The sequence below is a fragment of the Ochotona princeps genome, chromosome 5 (assembly GCF_030435755.1).
Source record: "Ochotona princeps isolate mOchPri1 chromosome 5, mOchPri1.hap1, whole genome shotgun sequence".
Lineage (NCBI taxonomy): Eukaryota > Metazoa > Chordata > Mammalia > Lagomorpha > Ochotonidae > Ochotona > Ochotona princeps.
Window position 1 is genome coordinate 64,996,475 of NC_080836.1, and position 17,477 is coordinate 65,013,951.

At 33.0% G+C, this 17,477-nt stretch overlaps 1 protein-coding gene across 4 annotated transcripts in view; it reads right to left on the reverse strand.

Moving 5' to 3' along the window:
- CALCRL (calcitonin receptor like receptor) overlaps window positions 1-16,428 on the reverse strand; it is an 88,826-nt gene extending 72,398 nt beyond the window's left edge. For 2 of the 4 annotated variants that reach the window (XM_004576988.4, XM_058664704.1), the window contains exons 1-2: window positions 15,995-16,428; window positions 1,628-1,695 (exon numbers count right to left, since the gene is read on the reverse strand). The gene's annotated coding sequence lies outside the window, so the exon portion shown is untranslated. The remainder of the gene's footprint in view (window positions 1-1,627; window positions 1,696-15,994) is intronic. The other 2 variants (XM_058664706.1, XM_058664705.1) reach the window with 1 other exon arrangement.
- Window positions 16,429-17,477: the final 1,049 nt, after the last annotated feature.

Below are 17,477 nucleotides of genomic sequence, written 5' to 3' on the forward strand. Positions count from 1 at the left end.
AGTAAATTTTATAGATACAGAAATATTTTAATGAATAGACATATTCATAGGTGTCACACTAAATTTTAAAAATCATAATTATTCTCATAATAATCTAAAATATCATCAATATTGTAAGTGATTCTAGAGTTCAATTAAACAAATAACCAACAACAAAATAGTCTATAATAAAAATTTTTTCTTTTGTATTTTTTAAATATGCTATTTGATTTATAAGTCAATAAAGCATCAAATATTTAATGAAAAGTAACAATTGAACTGCTCATAACTATTAGGAAAATATGATTTAATATCAAATTATGACTTAAATTTGGTTCCGATGCCCTGGGCATAGCATGTTAAACCACTGCCAACAGAAAGGGAATCCTATAAGGGTGCCAGTTCGAGTCCTGGCTGCTCCACTTCAGATCAAGCTGCCTGCTGGTGCATTTGGGAAAACATCAGAGGACAGCCCAAGTATTGGATTCCTGAACCTGAAAAAATCTCCTGGCTTCTGCTCAGAGGACAGTGAGTCATTTAAAACACAAAGTGAAAGGGAAGATGACACATAAAAAGATTGAACATCATTGACATGCCCAGGGACAAAAGACAATTATGTGAGTATATTTTTAGTCCAGGAAGAGGTCTTGGGAATTTAAAAATCACAGCTAACTACAGAAGAATAAATTATGTCATGGAGTTTTGATTCTAAGACAAAATAATTTGGTAGCCTTTACTTTTCATTAATGTTATGCTTTGTTAAAATGATACATGATGAATAGTTAACAACTTTGTCATCTAAAAATAAGAGCAGGAAATCTAATTTGTAAGAGAGGGAATGATTACCTATATTAACATTTACATTCCTAACATTTCATTTGTCATAGAATTATAATACCAGATATAGATAAAAAGACACAGTCAGCTACAATGATAGTTCTTTCTGAAACCACTGATGTGATCTTTAATGCCCAGGATTGAAACTGAAATTGCTTTGCCAGGGAAATCTAACAAAAGTACCTAAAATATCTTTAAATGTTAAAACAAATTATCTGTCAATTTCCTGTTCACTTAGCTATAAGTATTGTTTTACATTCTAGTTATGGGAAAGTTTACATGTTTATTAGACTATAGCAATGATGACATGCATCAGGAAACAGGCCACTTGATAGATGAAAGGAATTTAATTCAAATGAACAACCTATCCATATTATTCCATAACAATAAACATGTCATATGTATAGTCATAGTAAATTATAAATATTTACCCATAATACATGCATGTACAGTATCAGTACGTACCTATTATCACTACACTGATAATATTATTTCTAGTTCTCTGGCAAAAGGGAAAAAATATGGGAGCTACAAGAAAGACAGAAGTTTATTTTGGTGCAAAACAAACAAAAACATGGGGGATTATCCCAATCACCAAGGTCTCACAGAAGTGATTCTGTGAGTCCATTTTCAGTATTTTGTTAAATTTCGCTTGTAAACTCTCTTTTCTTTAGAGTTTACTTCTATTCCATTCCCAGAAATATTTCTTACTATTTATTGTTAATGCGTTTTCATTTTCTTTGACATTATTGAAAATTCAACTTGTTCCTTTCATTAGGTCATGAATGTTCTTTTGTAAAAAATGCAATACCTGAAAGTAGGGTCATCCACAGTTTTGACAGGTGGCAATATAAGTGGTGGGTGTATCATCGTAGCAACCTGGGTGATAAGAGAACATTCCTGTGAATTTGATAATGTGACTAGTGCATGATGAAATTTTGCTGAATTGAACTTAAAGTTATACAGTAATGTCTCTCTCTCAAACCCATAAACACATATATTTTAAATGAGGGCATTTGGGAAGTTGGGAGGCAATATATCAGGCACAGTTATTAGGCAGCCATCATTCTAACTTGGAAATAGACATGGATTTTATTCTTATTGTGTGTTGATTGCTACGAAGGGGCACACTGTGGGGCAAAATCATGTAGGCAGATGACTTGCTTTGTTCATGGTCATATCTGTAGGAATAGGTGGAATCCATGGATGCATAATTCTGGTATGGGTTCTAAGGATATAACAGTCACTACTCTCATGGAGATTCTAAAAGCGAGGGAGGGGAGCAACCAAGTATTAAAGGATAAGCAATGGCAAGCGCTACGAAGAATGAGGGTGTGGTGGCTGTACAGAATGTTCATGGAGAGTCTCTGTAAACAGGTGGCTTGTGAAAGGACACCTGAAATGTGGGAGAGCATCATGGAATGAGCAGGAGAAAAATCATTTCTAGAAGGGATGATTTGGCCAGTAGTTATAAGAAGAAATCATTTGGCTGGTTCAAAGCACAGAAGGAAGATTAACGTGGACCATTGAATGAATGAGAGCAAAGGGTGTTCAGCGACCTAGTCAAAGGAGAAGGTAGCTGGTAGGTCATGTCAGTCATTAACATCAAGTATACTTAAATATAGGGGGTTAATATCAGAGGAAGGTTTTCCACTGATGAAGACTGAATGCTTCTAAATGGGGTTAAAATATTTATTCAGATCCAAACTAAAGTTGAAAACAGCTCTGAGCTACTTTGACTAGTTTATCACATTTACATAGTAAATAGAACTGTAGAGCTCCAAAATTTTGACATTTGCATGTTGAAAATTATTTTTAATTCCCTGCAACATACTTGCTATATTGTAAAAATATTCAAACATGTTTTTTATCTTTTTCTGAAAACATTGTGCATTATCATTCTCTATAGTCAATCTACTGTGTAATAGAACACCAGAAGGTATTCCTAACTATAAATTAAAGCCTTTAACTTGATGTTTATTTTAATTAACTCATACTGTGATTTGAAAGGCTGTCACTGACAGTATCCTCATGGGGGACATTCCTTCGCAGCTGTGTCTAACAACAGTCTGAGTTATTGCCAAGGATTTCTGCAAAGCGAGTCAAAATGCTTCTGTGAACATTTGAAAGCATTAAGAAAGCTTATTTAATCTCTGCAATAAAATATTTTCTACGCCAAAACATTTTAATTTTGTTTATAAAATTACTTTTTAACCGTATACCTTCATGTATTTATGTCATTTTAAATCTGTCATTACAAATCGTCTGGTATACGGCACAGTCAGGAACATGATCTGGTCACTGTGGAGATGAATTTTTGCACCTTAGCAAAAACTCTGCCTATTCTGGTTATTCTAAAAACTAGTCTAAAAAAAGAAAAACTCTTGCCAGTCTCAGGCAGGATTGTCATACCTGTGAGATTCTGCAGGTTCAAAGTTGAAGTCTATTTTCAGTATTTTTCCAACTTGCTGAAAAATGCCACTAGAAACAGAAATGGCTGAAGAGCACTATTGCTTTTTTTCCCTCTGCATGACTCTAGAAATTTCATTTTTAAAAAAGATTTATTAATTTTTATTGGAAAGGCAGATGTACAGCAAGGAGGAAAGACAGAGAGGAAGATCTTCCGTCCGATGGTTCACTCTCCAAGTGACTGCAACGGCAGGAGCTGAGCCAATCCGAAGCCAGGAGCCAGGAGCTCTTCTGGGTCTCCCACGTGGGTGCAGGGTCCCAAGGCTTTGGGCCATCCTGGACTGCTTTCCCAGGCCACAAGCAGGGAGTTTGGTGGGAAGCAGGGATGCCGGGATTAGAACCAGCGCCCATATGGGAGCCCAGCGTGTGCAAGGCGAGGGAGGACTTCAACTACTACACTATCGTGCCAGGCCCAGAAATTTCATTTTTTTATCTGAATTGAAAATACTGTGAAAGAACTGTTCCATTCTTTTGATAATTTGAATGTGTAAGCAACGCTTCCAGCTAACAGAAAATTTGTAATGTGTTTATTTTGCTTAATTAAGGGTGGCAAATTTTAATGAAATTTCTGTATACATATCAGAATCTACTTACTACCACTTCCTTTGAAAAGTATCATTACTAGCGTGCCAAATCAGAGCAGTAACCAATAAGAGGGGATACAGAGAATTTTTATAAAACTTTAATAAAGTTGATAAAAATCCCTACAGAAAACTCCAATGACTTATATGATGTTTTATGTATAAGAAATTGTATTTTTACAGCAATAAGTGACACAATCACATGTAGAAAACCGGAAACTACATCTATTATTTTAAATACTGAAAAGATTTTTAACACAGCATGTATATACACTGGGATTATTTGCTCTGAATCTCCCTTTAATTTTAAAGCATATTTGGACAGATAATTGATGAGGGTTTTTTTGAATAAAGGTAAACAGTGGTGGGAATGTGGCTATAGACATATTTCAGTCTGTATCCTTATTCATAATGAGAAATCCAACTCACATATTTCCAGCTTTAAAATGAATGATGCACTCTCTCCTTTTTATGAATCATCTTATTAAAAACAGCTAATTATTAGGAAAAGTGATTTAATTTTACATAATCAAGTCACTGCTATCCAATTAGAAACAAATGTTTCAGAGGAAAATTCTAATCCATATTACATGTAAAATCACTGTGATTCATAATCAGGGAACTGCAAATAAGAGTCACAATGAAATACTATGTTACACCCACCAGATTGGCAAAAATTAAAGTTTGACATTGATACATAGTATTAGAAAAGCTTGGTTGCATGGAAATCTTGTATAGTGTTGGTGATAGAAACTGGCACAAGTGCCAGAAGTCTGACATCTCTCTTGCAAGGATATATCCTAAAGTACCTGACGCACTTGTGAAAAGGAGTCTTCATTTATGTCTTCGTTGTTTCTAGCAGACAAACGGTGGAAGCAATCCAAATTCTCCTCGCAAGAAAAAGAATTATGTTCGTTGTGGCATATTCTTATGATAGAAAACTATGAAAAAATAGACTCACAGCGACCCACAATAATAACAAGGATGCACCTCTAAAACAAAATGCTGAACGGAAGAGGCACATCTCCAGGATGATGCCATGTTCATAAAACAAACATTGCAAAACTGTTTCAGGTAGCACTCGGAAACACAGGCATATGTGGTAAAATAAGGCCAATCAAGAGAATGGTTAGTATGCATTCAGAGCAACAACTTGGAATGCATATGTGCATCAATCATGGAATAACTCCAGAATCAAACTTAGGTTTAGGCAAACAGTATTTTTTTTCCTTTAATAGGAAACTTATATTTTACTTCATCTTCTCCAAACAACTTAAAAATATATTAACAGTTTCTTATAAACACTAAGCAAATATGATTCTTCAATGGAATCATTTGTCTGTTTTAAATTAAGAGGCACAGTATCTGAAAAGGCAATGTTTTTGGAAATTTGGGGTGGGACATGGAGTTTCCTCATGCACTTCTGACCAATTTGAAAGTGTATTTAGTTTTTTCAGAATATCGAGATTAGCTTCTTATAAGATTTTACAGTTATATAACAGAGATATGAACAACTTGAACACTTAGAATTTTAGGGGCCAGTGTGGTGGCATAGCAGTCTAAACCTTATCCTGTGGCACTGTCTTCCCATCTGGGAATCTGTGTTCCAGCAGCTTCACTTCTGATCCAGCTTCCTTCTTATGACCTGGGAGAGAGTAGGGGATGGCCCAAGTTCTTGGACCTCTGTGCCCAACCAGGAGACCTGGAAAAAATGCTTCTGGCTTATGACTTCAGATAGCCCTTGCAACCATTGGGGGGCGAACCTGTGGATGGAGGAACTTCTATCTCTCCTCCCCTCTCTGTAAAATCTGCCTTTCATATAGAAATTTAAAAATTATACATATGTATAAATATTATAAAATAATTTTACAAATATGTTTTACGGAGATCAAATAGATTTGATTTCAGGCTACTTTTGTAACTATATCAAGGAAATCTTAAGTCTCAATGACAAACTCTTGAATCAACACGTGTGTGTGTTGTGCGCGTGTTTGTGTGCGTAGCTGGAGGGTTGAATATGGTGGAGTTACAGACCTAGGAATCAAAAGAAAGTAGAAAAAGCCTGTGAAGTTGTATCTTTGTTTATTGCCAAGTTCCTAAGACTTGGAAATTAACTCAACTAGCTAATCCTTCACCTGCAAGTTCTATGATCCCGTATGGGTGACAGTTCTTGTTTCAGCTGATTCACTCCCATCCAACACTTTGCTTGTGTCCTGGGAAAGAAGCAGAGGATGGTCCAAAGCCTCAGAATCCTACACCTGCTTGGGAGACCAAGAAGCTTCTGGCTTTGGATCAGCTCAGTTCTGGCCATTGTTGCCATTGTGGGGATTGAGTCAGCAGATCAAAGATCTTTCTTGGTCTCTCCTCTCTGCAAAAATGTATCTAATAAAAATCAATCTCTTTTAAAAAGCTATAATTAGTCACAGAAAATGTGCCCAAAATCAGAAATCATAAAATTCTTGGTCTAGAATCATAAAATATTATCTAGATTCTGGCATTTGAAGATTGTTCAATGTGAATGTATATTTATAAGCTTAGTGATTTTAGAATAGTCACTTGTTTTAAACATGGGCCTTGATCACTGTTTTATCTTGTTATTGTAAGCTTTAATATTCTATGGAGTATATTTTATTCTTAATGTCCAGAGTTCAGTGAAGAGAAGAGTGGGGAAATGTAGGGATTATTTACACATCACCTCTGTCCACATGCTGACCCATCATAGATTGATTTGGCAGAATTAAATATGGGCTTTCCGTTTTACCAAATAGCCCTGCCTTTTTAAGTGTGATATGATTAGGTTAGTCTGATTTCTGGCTTGCTTATGTTTATTGAGAAATGGTCCTAGGAGACTGAGACTTGCCAGTGGGTTGGATTTATAATCCCTCTTTAATTTGATTCAATTCTCAAAACATTAAGGCAAAAGTTCCCACCCAAAAGATGATGCTCATTCTCACACTCCCAGCCCTTATCAGAAGGAGTAATCTCATGGCTCAATACTCAGCATCATTCCCCAAACATAGTAGAAGATAGTCTTCCGATCCACAATTTTAAACCAAGCAGGTGGAATACATTTGCATACCAACTAATAAGGGTACCCATTGTGAATGGCCATGTCTCCAAAGCATCTTTACTCCTAGCTGATAGTGCTTCATTACTGAATCTTTACTACTTTTTTAACAAATAAAATAGGCATTTAGTGAACCAATTTATTTTCTTTTACATCTTATTCTCTCTCTTGATATTTTTCTACTCACCTCTTCTATTCTGGTTTATTTTACTTTCAAATTGAATCCCAGATTTTGGGTTTATATCTGTTTTCTCATTCAGTAAGCAATAATTAGTGATAATTTTATTATAGTCACATCATTGTATTCTGCCAGCAAGATTCCTAAAACCTTCTTTGTTCTCTTCGTTGATGCTTCACTTTAATCTTTTTCCTTTCATTTATTTTTCTAGTATTTATCTATTTTTATTTGAAAGGCACAGAGAAAGTCTTCTATCCACTGATTCACTCCCCAAATGGCCACAATTGTCAGAGATGAGCTGATCTGAATCTGGGAGCCAGCAGCTTCTTCCAGATCTCCCTCAGGAGCACAGGGGCCCAAGGAATTGGGCCCAAGGACTTCTTCCTCTGCTTCCTCAGATTATAAGCAGAGAGCTGGACTGGAAATGAAGCAGTCAGGACATAAATTGACCCACATATGGGATGCCAGTGCCATAGGCAGGAAAATTAGCCTATTGAGCCAGGGCACCTGGTCCCTGTTCCTTTCATTTCTAATTTCATCAAAACCTGAAAGCATTTTCAAACCTTCACCTTGCCATATGCCAAAAACTGGTACACACCTGTGACAAGTATTCTGCAATCACTTGAAGAGAGTGAAATTTAGGTTGTATAAAGGTTTCCAAGTATTTAGTTGAAAATCTACAGTTAGAAAAATTTGGCATTTGTAAGTATGGAAAGTACTCCCATTTCTTTAGGAATATCTGCAGTAAGAGGCTAGTTAACAATAGAAACTGGTTAAAGCAGAATGTATCAGAGAATTGTTAATTCAGTTGGTTTGTGGAAAGCATCACAAATTATGAAATTGACTCTCTGCTGTGAGCCAGCTAATTATACCTGTATAGTATTACTGTCAACTTAGAACAGAGAGCTTTGGTACAGTCAGGGTGACTCAGGGTATATAAGAGCTGAGGAACTGTAAAGACATTTAGGAATTTTATATCTTTCCACAAAATCCATTGTGCAATGGAGATAAAATTGTTATAATTGGAAAAATTATTTAAAATCTACCACAAATGCTATGCTTAATTTAGTATTAGATAATTAATTAATTAATCATATCTCAAATTAGCCTTTCTTTAACCTCCAAGCATTTTTCTGTTATAAAAGGCAATCAAGGATATTTGCTGCTCTTATAGAAACTGGATGAATATGAAAACATATATTGGCATTGCCTTTTTACTGTACAGTAATATTTGAAGCATCCGTTTGTCACTTTAGGATTAGTACTAGAAACTGTGAAATGTTAAAGCATGCTGTGGGAAATTTGTCACCTTTCAATTTTGAGCACAAAGTAGCTGAATTATGAATTATATCAAGGTTTCTATTTGTGTGAAGTTTTTAAGTTCATTTCACAAATTTCATTGCGTCGGTGTAGATATGAATTTTATTACTCTTTTGTTTTCTAAAATTTATTATTGTTTCCAGTTTTATTTTATGATAATTTATCTATTGATAAAAATTGGACAAAGATGTATTTTACAAGATTGGACTGTCTTGCTATAAATAAACATCCCAGAAAGAAATGAGTGAAGTTGGGGAGGGTGGGGGGAGAATCCCAGATTCTATGTAATTACAACACAATGTAATTAATGAATAAATTTAATTTAAAAAAAGAAATGAGTGAAGATAAATTAAGAACAGGGGATAACATTTGGTGGAATATTATTATTTCATATTTTATGATTATGTGGTCATAAGTGCACTTTTTGTGACAATTTCAAAGGAAGTTTGAAAATTTAAGACGAGGCAAGAACAGGAAATGATAAAAGTAAGAAGACATCAAATGCTTTGCTTTTCTTTATGAGCAATACTTTGTTTTGGACAAGGTGGTTTGATCCAAGCTACTTTTTGCTTAGCATTTAACATCTGCTCACTTGTGTTGCTGGAGAGTATGCTGAAGAATCAGAAAATTACAACTTCATTGCAGTTCATATACATAGTTTTCCTGAATCCTAAAAATATGCATTAACTATTTTGGTGAAATAATTTTTTTTTTTCAGAAAGATACACATCTGGACCTAGAAGAGGAAAGCTCAATAGTGATGTCTTTGGGTGAGTAAATGATTGGAATTCTGTTTAATAAAAATGTCCCACAAAATCATTTCCATGAATTTCAAGTAAGTTGAGACAATAAATTAAAAATGCTTCATTTTTTAAAAAATATAAATTATATCAATTCAGACTAATGCTGTGGAAACTAATAATGAGGCTCCTATGTATTTCAGGATTTGACTTACTTGCAAAGATGAAGGTTCTTAAATTTATGTGTGCCAAATGGAATCAAAGGATGAGTTTATTGTGGTAATTTTTTTTGGAAATCCATAGTTTTTAAATATATGTTTTTGTTAAATTTTTTGGAAGGTCCTCTAACCCATGAATTTAAAGTATTTTTTTATGCCAATGATGGCACAACAAAAACTTCTAGAGAAAATGGATTTAAAAGATAGGTTTACTTTGGTGTCGGATTCTTTCCAAAATCATGGTTTTAACATAATTACTCATAGTCCTTTGGTGTTTAGCTTAGAAAATTTGCAAAACAATACAATGATGAAAGTCACTGACAGCTGATATTATTTTACAATTATCCTTAACTGTCTCGAGATCAATATCTAAAGACTTTCTAATTTATAGGTTAATAAGACTTTACTCATCACTTTCCAAATAAGCATTTAAAGCTTTGGGCAGCTAAAGAAAATTTGTATTTTGCTATATATGGCTTTATAAAATATTGACTTATGTTGTTCCATTTTTCTGATAAGTTTTACCCCCTTCTATGGACTCCTTAATGCTATTGCTCAGACAGGCAGTAATTAATGGGCTAAAGCTTTGTTGGGAGGCAACAGCTGGCACATCTGTCAATTTCGACAAGAAATTCTGCTAGTTTCAACCATTGTTTGGCCATTTGAGGAGAAGCTTCAACATGTTGTACTAAAAATACTCAGAAATACTCTACACTAGTTTGAAAGGTCACTACTTGGAATTCGGTGTTGTAATGAAGACTAAGTTACTTTTAGAAAATATCTTTATTAATATTAATTTATTTTCTTATATAGAGATAGTGAAGAGGTAAATATTGTTAATCTAAGAATAGTGAAATGGCCATTAGTTAATGAATGTTTTCTTTGGCTATAATACCTGGAGAATTTTAGCTACAGTATCAGTAATATACTGTATATAAAATCAAGTCAAGGACTGGTATAAAGAAACATATATTCATTTAGGTACTACTTTAATGTGTAGGCTATATTAGTGGGGAATGAATGATGCTGGTCTGAACAGGTCCCAAAGAAAAGTTTACATCTCAGCAAGACTGAGGGTAGGTAAGGGAGTGAGCTGTATGAATAATTGGGAGAGATATATTTTATCCTTATTGAATGAAACTCAGATATATTTCTACTTTCATATATTTGTGCTTTTTATTTTAACTAAACATTATAAAATTTATGATATATATTACTATATTTCAATATATGTATGTAATGTGCAGTAATCAGAGAGGGGAGTTGGTATACCTGTCACTTATTTGTATTGGAAATACTTGAAATCTTTTCTACTATCTTTTTAATAATATATGATTAAATGTTATTGTACTGGGTTATAGAACATTAGAAGTTATTCTTCTTATCCAACTGTGCCCCCCATTCATTTTTTATTCTTTTAGATAATATGCCTTTGTTTCTTTAAGTTTGTGGTAATCCATTATAGAAATATTAGCAAGAAAATATGTCTAGAAAAGAGGACTCAAGGAAAGAAGGAACAAAAATCCAAAAATCAAGAATTATTGGTACAAATAAATTTAGACTGTTGCTTCCTGTTAATTTTCAATGATAAACTCATATAATGAGCTGTAAAGGAAAGCAAACTTGATAAACCTCAAAATTTACTCATCTACTTTATTCAAATAAGTATTGCTTGATATTTATGTCAGTAATCCATTACACAGTGATCTTCTTGGTTTATTACAACTTCAGTGTCTTTCCAAGTAGTTTCTAATTCAAATGTCTGTGATTGATGTTCACATTGAAAAGTTTATATTTTATATTTTTAAACACTGTTTCCCTCCCATGATTATGACATCATGTAATTATTTCTGAAAGGAAATTGTAGGCCAGGATGTAGAACAATCCTTAAAGTCTAAGCTATTCTGAGTAATTAGGAGCAGATTATTATCTAAGTCTAAAGATCTAACATCTTCTAATTGTTTTTCAAGTATGTGCCAATCCAAGACCTACTTCATAGCCAGAATTAAAGAAACCCTCTGAGGACACATTGAGCTGGAGTTAACTATTTCTAAGTTCGTATCCATTAACTAGATTTATAAAAATTTGCCAGTCTCCTAGGTATGGAAGCTACATCTAACATCAAAGGTTTGAAACTTGCAGTCCTTTATGGTAGTAGAGTCAACATTTGAGAGCTTGGTAAATAAACAGCTTTTGAAAACAACTCAACAGAAATATTATACAATAATTGAATGTTTTTAAAGATAAGCTGTATTGAACCTCAAATACATACTCTGCTAATTTTTCTTATATTTATTTTGTATAAATAAGGCTAGATGGGATTAGTTGATTAAATGTAGACATATTAATTTTATGATCAAAATGACAGAAACTATTAATTTCTACACAGGTAACATGGAACATAGCATAGGAAATTATTTTTGATAGTGCCTGATGAAGGAGATTACTTAATGTGAGGAAAAAATGCATTAAAAATTCAAATACTATTTGGGAATTTCATATTATGGATTCACTCTTATCAGATTATTCTAGACCTCAATATATACTCCTATGCCATTTAAAGGAATTTATGTACAAATTAATAAGGCCATATTTTCTTTAAAATTGCATTCTTAAGAATGTTATCTTTAACCACATTCATTTTGTTTGAAAAGTTAACAATTTCTGTTATATAGTCATGACATTTATATCAGAATTAGATTCAAAAAAATTCTTTGAGTTAACATATGAAAAATCAAAGTCTTAATAGAAGCACACAAAAAGATGCTTTTGTTATGAACAAAAACAGTTTAGGATAACTTTTCCCTTGATTTCATATTTTGGGGGGTTTTATGACTATAATCCCAAGTATCCTAAAATAATGAATATTTATCTTTATATTTTCAAGTTTTATAATTTTGGTAAATGCTGTGATTAACACAGTGAGCTCTGATCTCTTAACAAAATGAAAAACAATGTGTCAGCCAACTATATTGATTGAGGTAGAGGTGATGTTGTCCAGGGCAGTGGATCTTCTGTCTTCCTCACTTTAAACACTTAGGATTTAACCTGACAATGATAAATGTGAGTTGTGTTGTTTTATCTTAGCATCACCTAGTGGAAATAGCTATGTTATATCAAGTTTTAGAACAAAGGTGTTCTAGACAAGATGAAATTATGGCATGAACAGAAACCAGAAAGAATTCTTCTCGAATAAAATGACTACAGTGGTGACAGGTTTTAATTCGGTTGCAAAAATAGCAATTCTTGAAAGCTTTCTATAGATGACTTACAGAAAAACATAAAATCATTACCTGAGTACAGAAAATAGTTACTGGGCATTTCATTTGGAGAAAAATTAGGATTGGATAGATGAAGGTAAGAGAATTTAGTGCAGGGAGAAGGGTATAGAAAGGGACATGGGGATTTATCAATTGTAAATTATACCAATTATATGGCTTTTGCTTAGAGTCATGCCTGCTATTTTACAAAAATAATTTTCTTTCTGTTGTCCATAGTTGAGATTTTCATTGATGTCTTTTACTAGATGATATATAGAAGTTTCTGAATGACTTAACATATACACACACAATTTAACTCACTACTAAAGTAAATTACATGTAAATAAAATTGGAATACAAGTTCCTAAACTGAGAGTCTATGAGTCACTAAGGAATTTATTGAAAAGAGACACACAATGAAGTTTATACAATGATATAGAAAATTATGGCTTTAGGATTGAAGTCTTCATTACATTCTCAATGTAGGTAAGAATTCATGAAATACTACAAGACAGATTCTTAAAATAAATCATCTTAAACCAAAATACAAACATATTTTTGCCATCTACTACTCAGGTATTCTTTCTTTATATTTTTGAAATACAATTCAAAATTTGAGTGGGATGATACAACTTATCTCTAAGAGTTAACTGACTGAATTGTATAAACATAGCTACAGTAAGAATAAATCCAAGGATTTCAATTGTGTCTGAAAACAATATCATTACAGTCTAAAATGAGAATAACGTAAAGTATACTTTAAGTCATATATAAAATGTAATAAATATTGTTAGTAAATACATATTTGGATCCTTTATTTAACTATCTCTATATAAAACAATCTAATATATTAGCTAAATAAAGTTGAGAACAATAGTTAAGATTCCAGTTATGATTTGTTACTATATAATAATGATGTTAACTTAAGCTCAGTTTGTGTTTAATGTGTTCATCAAATAATGTTTCCATATGAAGATACAGTAGGAAAGATATTTGTTTATGATAGTAGTTTTGAATTTTTTACTGGAATGTATTTGTCATGCATGGAAATAATGGTAGGACATATGCAAGAAACTATTAAATGTTCTCATCAATGTGACAGATGCTAATTCCACTTAAATTGCATAATATGCTAGGAATCACCAGTGAATAAAGTACAACCACTGGTCTACTCATTTAACATAATTTATAAAATTACAGAGCCAGTGGTAATGATTTTCTCTTCTTTGAATTCCATTTTCTTTCAAGGTAAATGGATTGTTTCACATGTGGATGAAAATCTACATTATTTAACTTACAAGATATTTCTTTGGAACTTGGTAATATATATAAGAAAAAACATCTAACAATAACTTAAACCATATCCCGTTAAGAAATAGAGTATAAGAAATAAACCCTTTTGTGCTCAAATTATTCATACAATTTCTCTTCCATGTTTCATTTTATATCTTTAGGATTGGTCTTAAATTATGCACTGGCTTTATGATGCAAGGAAACATCATCTAAAATGTAAATTAATATTTTTGTAACTAAAAGCAAGCATTAATTTCACCTGCCACACTAATACAAAGCAAGCAATAATATGAATTACAATTTCAAATTCCCAGTTATTTACTGAAATAATGTCTTTGCCTGATGACCCTCAGTTTTCATTGCCTGGTATTTCAAAGTTTAAGGACCATGCTATTAGAATGGGCATGGGTATTTAACCAAACTATGTAACAAAATTATGGGATTGAGGTTAGCAGTTAAATAAAAACTAGAAAAGTTGAAATCACTCATAAACACGATATTAATATAATAATTCCAAGAAAATAAACTGAATTTAAAATATTGTTATTTAAATTTTTGATACTAATTTATGGCAATAATCATTTAATGCTGTTTCCATTTCTTCCCAAATTAGCTAAAGACTATTCACAAATTTGAATTCTCAGAACACGTTTTGCATATCTATACTGCAATTCAAAATCTAGCAACATAGAAATATGCTAACATATTTTTGAAGAATCACGAATTTCATTCTATCAAGAAATTTGTGGAAAAACTAAGTCAATAATTGCTCAAAGCTGGTGTGTGAGTCTACTGTTGATGGGCCAGTTTTTGAGTGATTAAGCCCATGGTTCTTCCACTGAAGGACAGTTCACAGACAGTAATTTCTTTTAGGTAAGAAAACTATTTGTAAAAAGTTAAGTCAATCATCATAATTTGGTCATTTTGACCTGGATTTGACATCCAACTTTCTTTAGCAACAGAGGTATGATATTCCTATACCAAACCTTGCTAAGTAGACTCTGCTTTTTTTTTTTTTTTTAATTATCCAGAACAGTCTGTACTGTTGGAAAGAGCATTTACAGATGTTTCATCTCAACATTTCAGTGAGCTTTATTCTGAAAATTGTTTTTATACATTGTTTTAATTTCTGCTTCATGATCTAATAGACTCATTTGGGAAAGTTCTGTTGCATTTATTTATTCACAGAGTCCGTATCAAACTCTTCCCCAAAAACTTGCCAGGGAGACTATCAAGTTGAAGAAACACAATGTCTCAGCTAAACATTCCTGAAAATGAGAATGATGTCCAAATTTATCCTTTTTTTTTAAACTCTGGGTTTTTCATTGCTTTTATTTTATTTTATCAGCATCATTATTATTTTTTGTACTCCACTCTATGATACAAAATCAGTTGAAATAGTTCGGGGGTCATAAAAGATTTAAATATATCTGGATGCTACAGACAGTAAAACAATGAGGATTCCATTAGTTTAGAGATATGCATCTAAATAGATGTGAAAGGCAAATAAAAGCAAATACAATGAACACAAATATAGTAAGTCCAAAGTTGTTCGTTTTCTTTCATATGGGAGCATGAGACTCTGAGACCCCAGTGAGAGGTTATTTCACCCCTTTCTTAGAATACTGATTATATGGAAGTTTAAAAAGTAAAATCCTTCCTGAGGGGGGAAAATGTTTTTCAGCTGTCAAGATTAAAGCTTAGCTTAGTAGTAGAGCTAATTTTAAAAGGCATTGTTCTCTGATTAAGGTATTTCCTCAGAAATAGGGCTTTCAAGTTTTAAGATGCCTTTAACTTTTTATTACTTGTTAAATTTAGTTTCCAGAACACCACCACAAACAATATCTTCCAGGAGTAATGAGTTTTTGCATGCATTTCGGGAAGGAAGGAGGAACATGCTGTATAGTTAGTTCCTGTAACATGTGAAACCCATGAGATGGTTCCAACTTTATATTTCAGTTCCACTTGCTGAAGTTCCATAGTAGAATCATTGTTAGACCGCATGAGAGTATCACCCAAAATAAACATATTTATTTTGAATAATGTACTTACCCAGGACAGCTTCTAAGGAAATTCCTGATGAAATAGTCTTAGGATGGAATTTGATATTCTGAGTTTCCACAGAAGAGATCTGCACTCTCCCTCCGTTCCCTCAGGCAAGGTGGGGAAGAGAGAAAGCCTTGCAATGCGCTCCTGCAGGCAGTGTGAGGTCCAGTTAGCAGAGCTGGCTAGTCCTGAAGCAGGAGTTGACACTGCTGGAGAGAGAAGGGTTGGACTGAGTGGATTGGACGTGTTGTCAGATTGTAAGTGATCAGCAGCAGGAGGGAAACATCAGAGCTTCCTGTTACATCACTCTGACCCCGCCTGCAGTCAGTGTTAGGTTACTTTCTTTCTCAAATAGAGCAGCACTCCTTTCTTGCACTCCTTTCTGACACAAGAGCAAGAAGCAGCCTGAGCAGAGATCATATGCTGGATGAATATATTGTTACTAGCAAACGCTGGCTGGCTTTTACCTTGACTGAGTTCTGTTAGAACTTGTCAAACAGTGCTGCCTGTTATTGGAAGAAAATCTGAATACAAAGTTCTGTTCAAATAAAAGAGTTATGTATCCGTGTGTGTGTGTGGGTGCAGGCACGTGAGTATGTGTGCGTGCGTGTGTGTGTGTGTGTGTGTATGCCGAGTTATAGTTTACAAAGCATCTAGCATATTTTTTATCTAGCACCTTGTTTCTTCACAAATAAGCATGGAAAAAGCAACTGCATTCAACATAATTAATTCTGCCAAATGACTCATTGATTTTGAGCTCTGATAATTCAATGCTGTTCCTCAATCAGGTTTCCACAATTAGGTCAAAAACCATTATGAAATGGTTTCCTAAACATTTTTAACTTTGCTCATGACAAAATTATGTGTGTATGTGTGGCTGTAGGGTATTTTTTAATAGATATTTGTAAGTATACAAGTTTAAGAAAATGTTTTCAAAAAATTTTCTAATTTTTAAAATAATTACGCTTCAAAATATTTGGTGTAAGTCACACATATAAAATGAAAATTATAAAGTTTTTACCTCAAAAACCTTTACGAAAGTATACATATATTATAGATACATAATGAAATACTATAAAATATGTAACAGACTTTAATTTGAAAAGAAGGAATTTACCCTGAAATATAACTTTATCCTGAGTGTTTATCACACCATTGGATGTTTGATCAGGAAACATATTTTAAGTTTGTAATGTATTTGTCATTTTGTATAACTAAGAAAGTATGTGAGACAAAATAATAATTATAATTCCTAAAACCCAAGTTATATTAACAGTCATTTATTGTATTTGGGGCATCAATTCTCCATAGATAAAATCATTTAAAAGAATTTTTTTCCTCAGATTTTGAATCAATATATTTATACCATTTAGAGACAGTTAAGTTGCTATGAAGACCATTCCATTATTATTTAAGTGAAATCAGAAATACAGATAAATAACTAAAATACACAGTTCAAGGATAGAGTAACATATCTAAAGTACTTGTA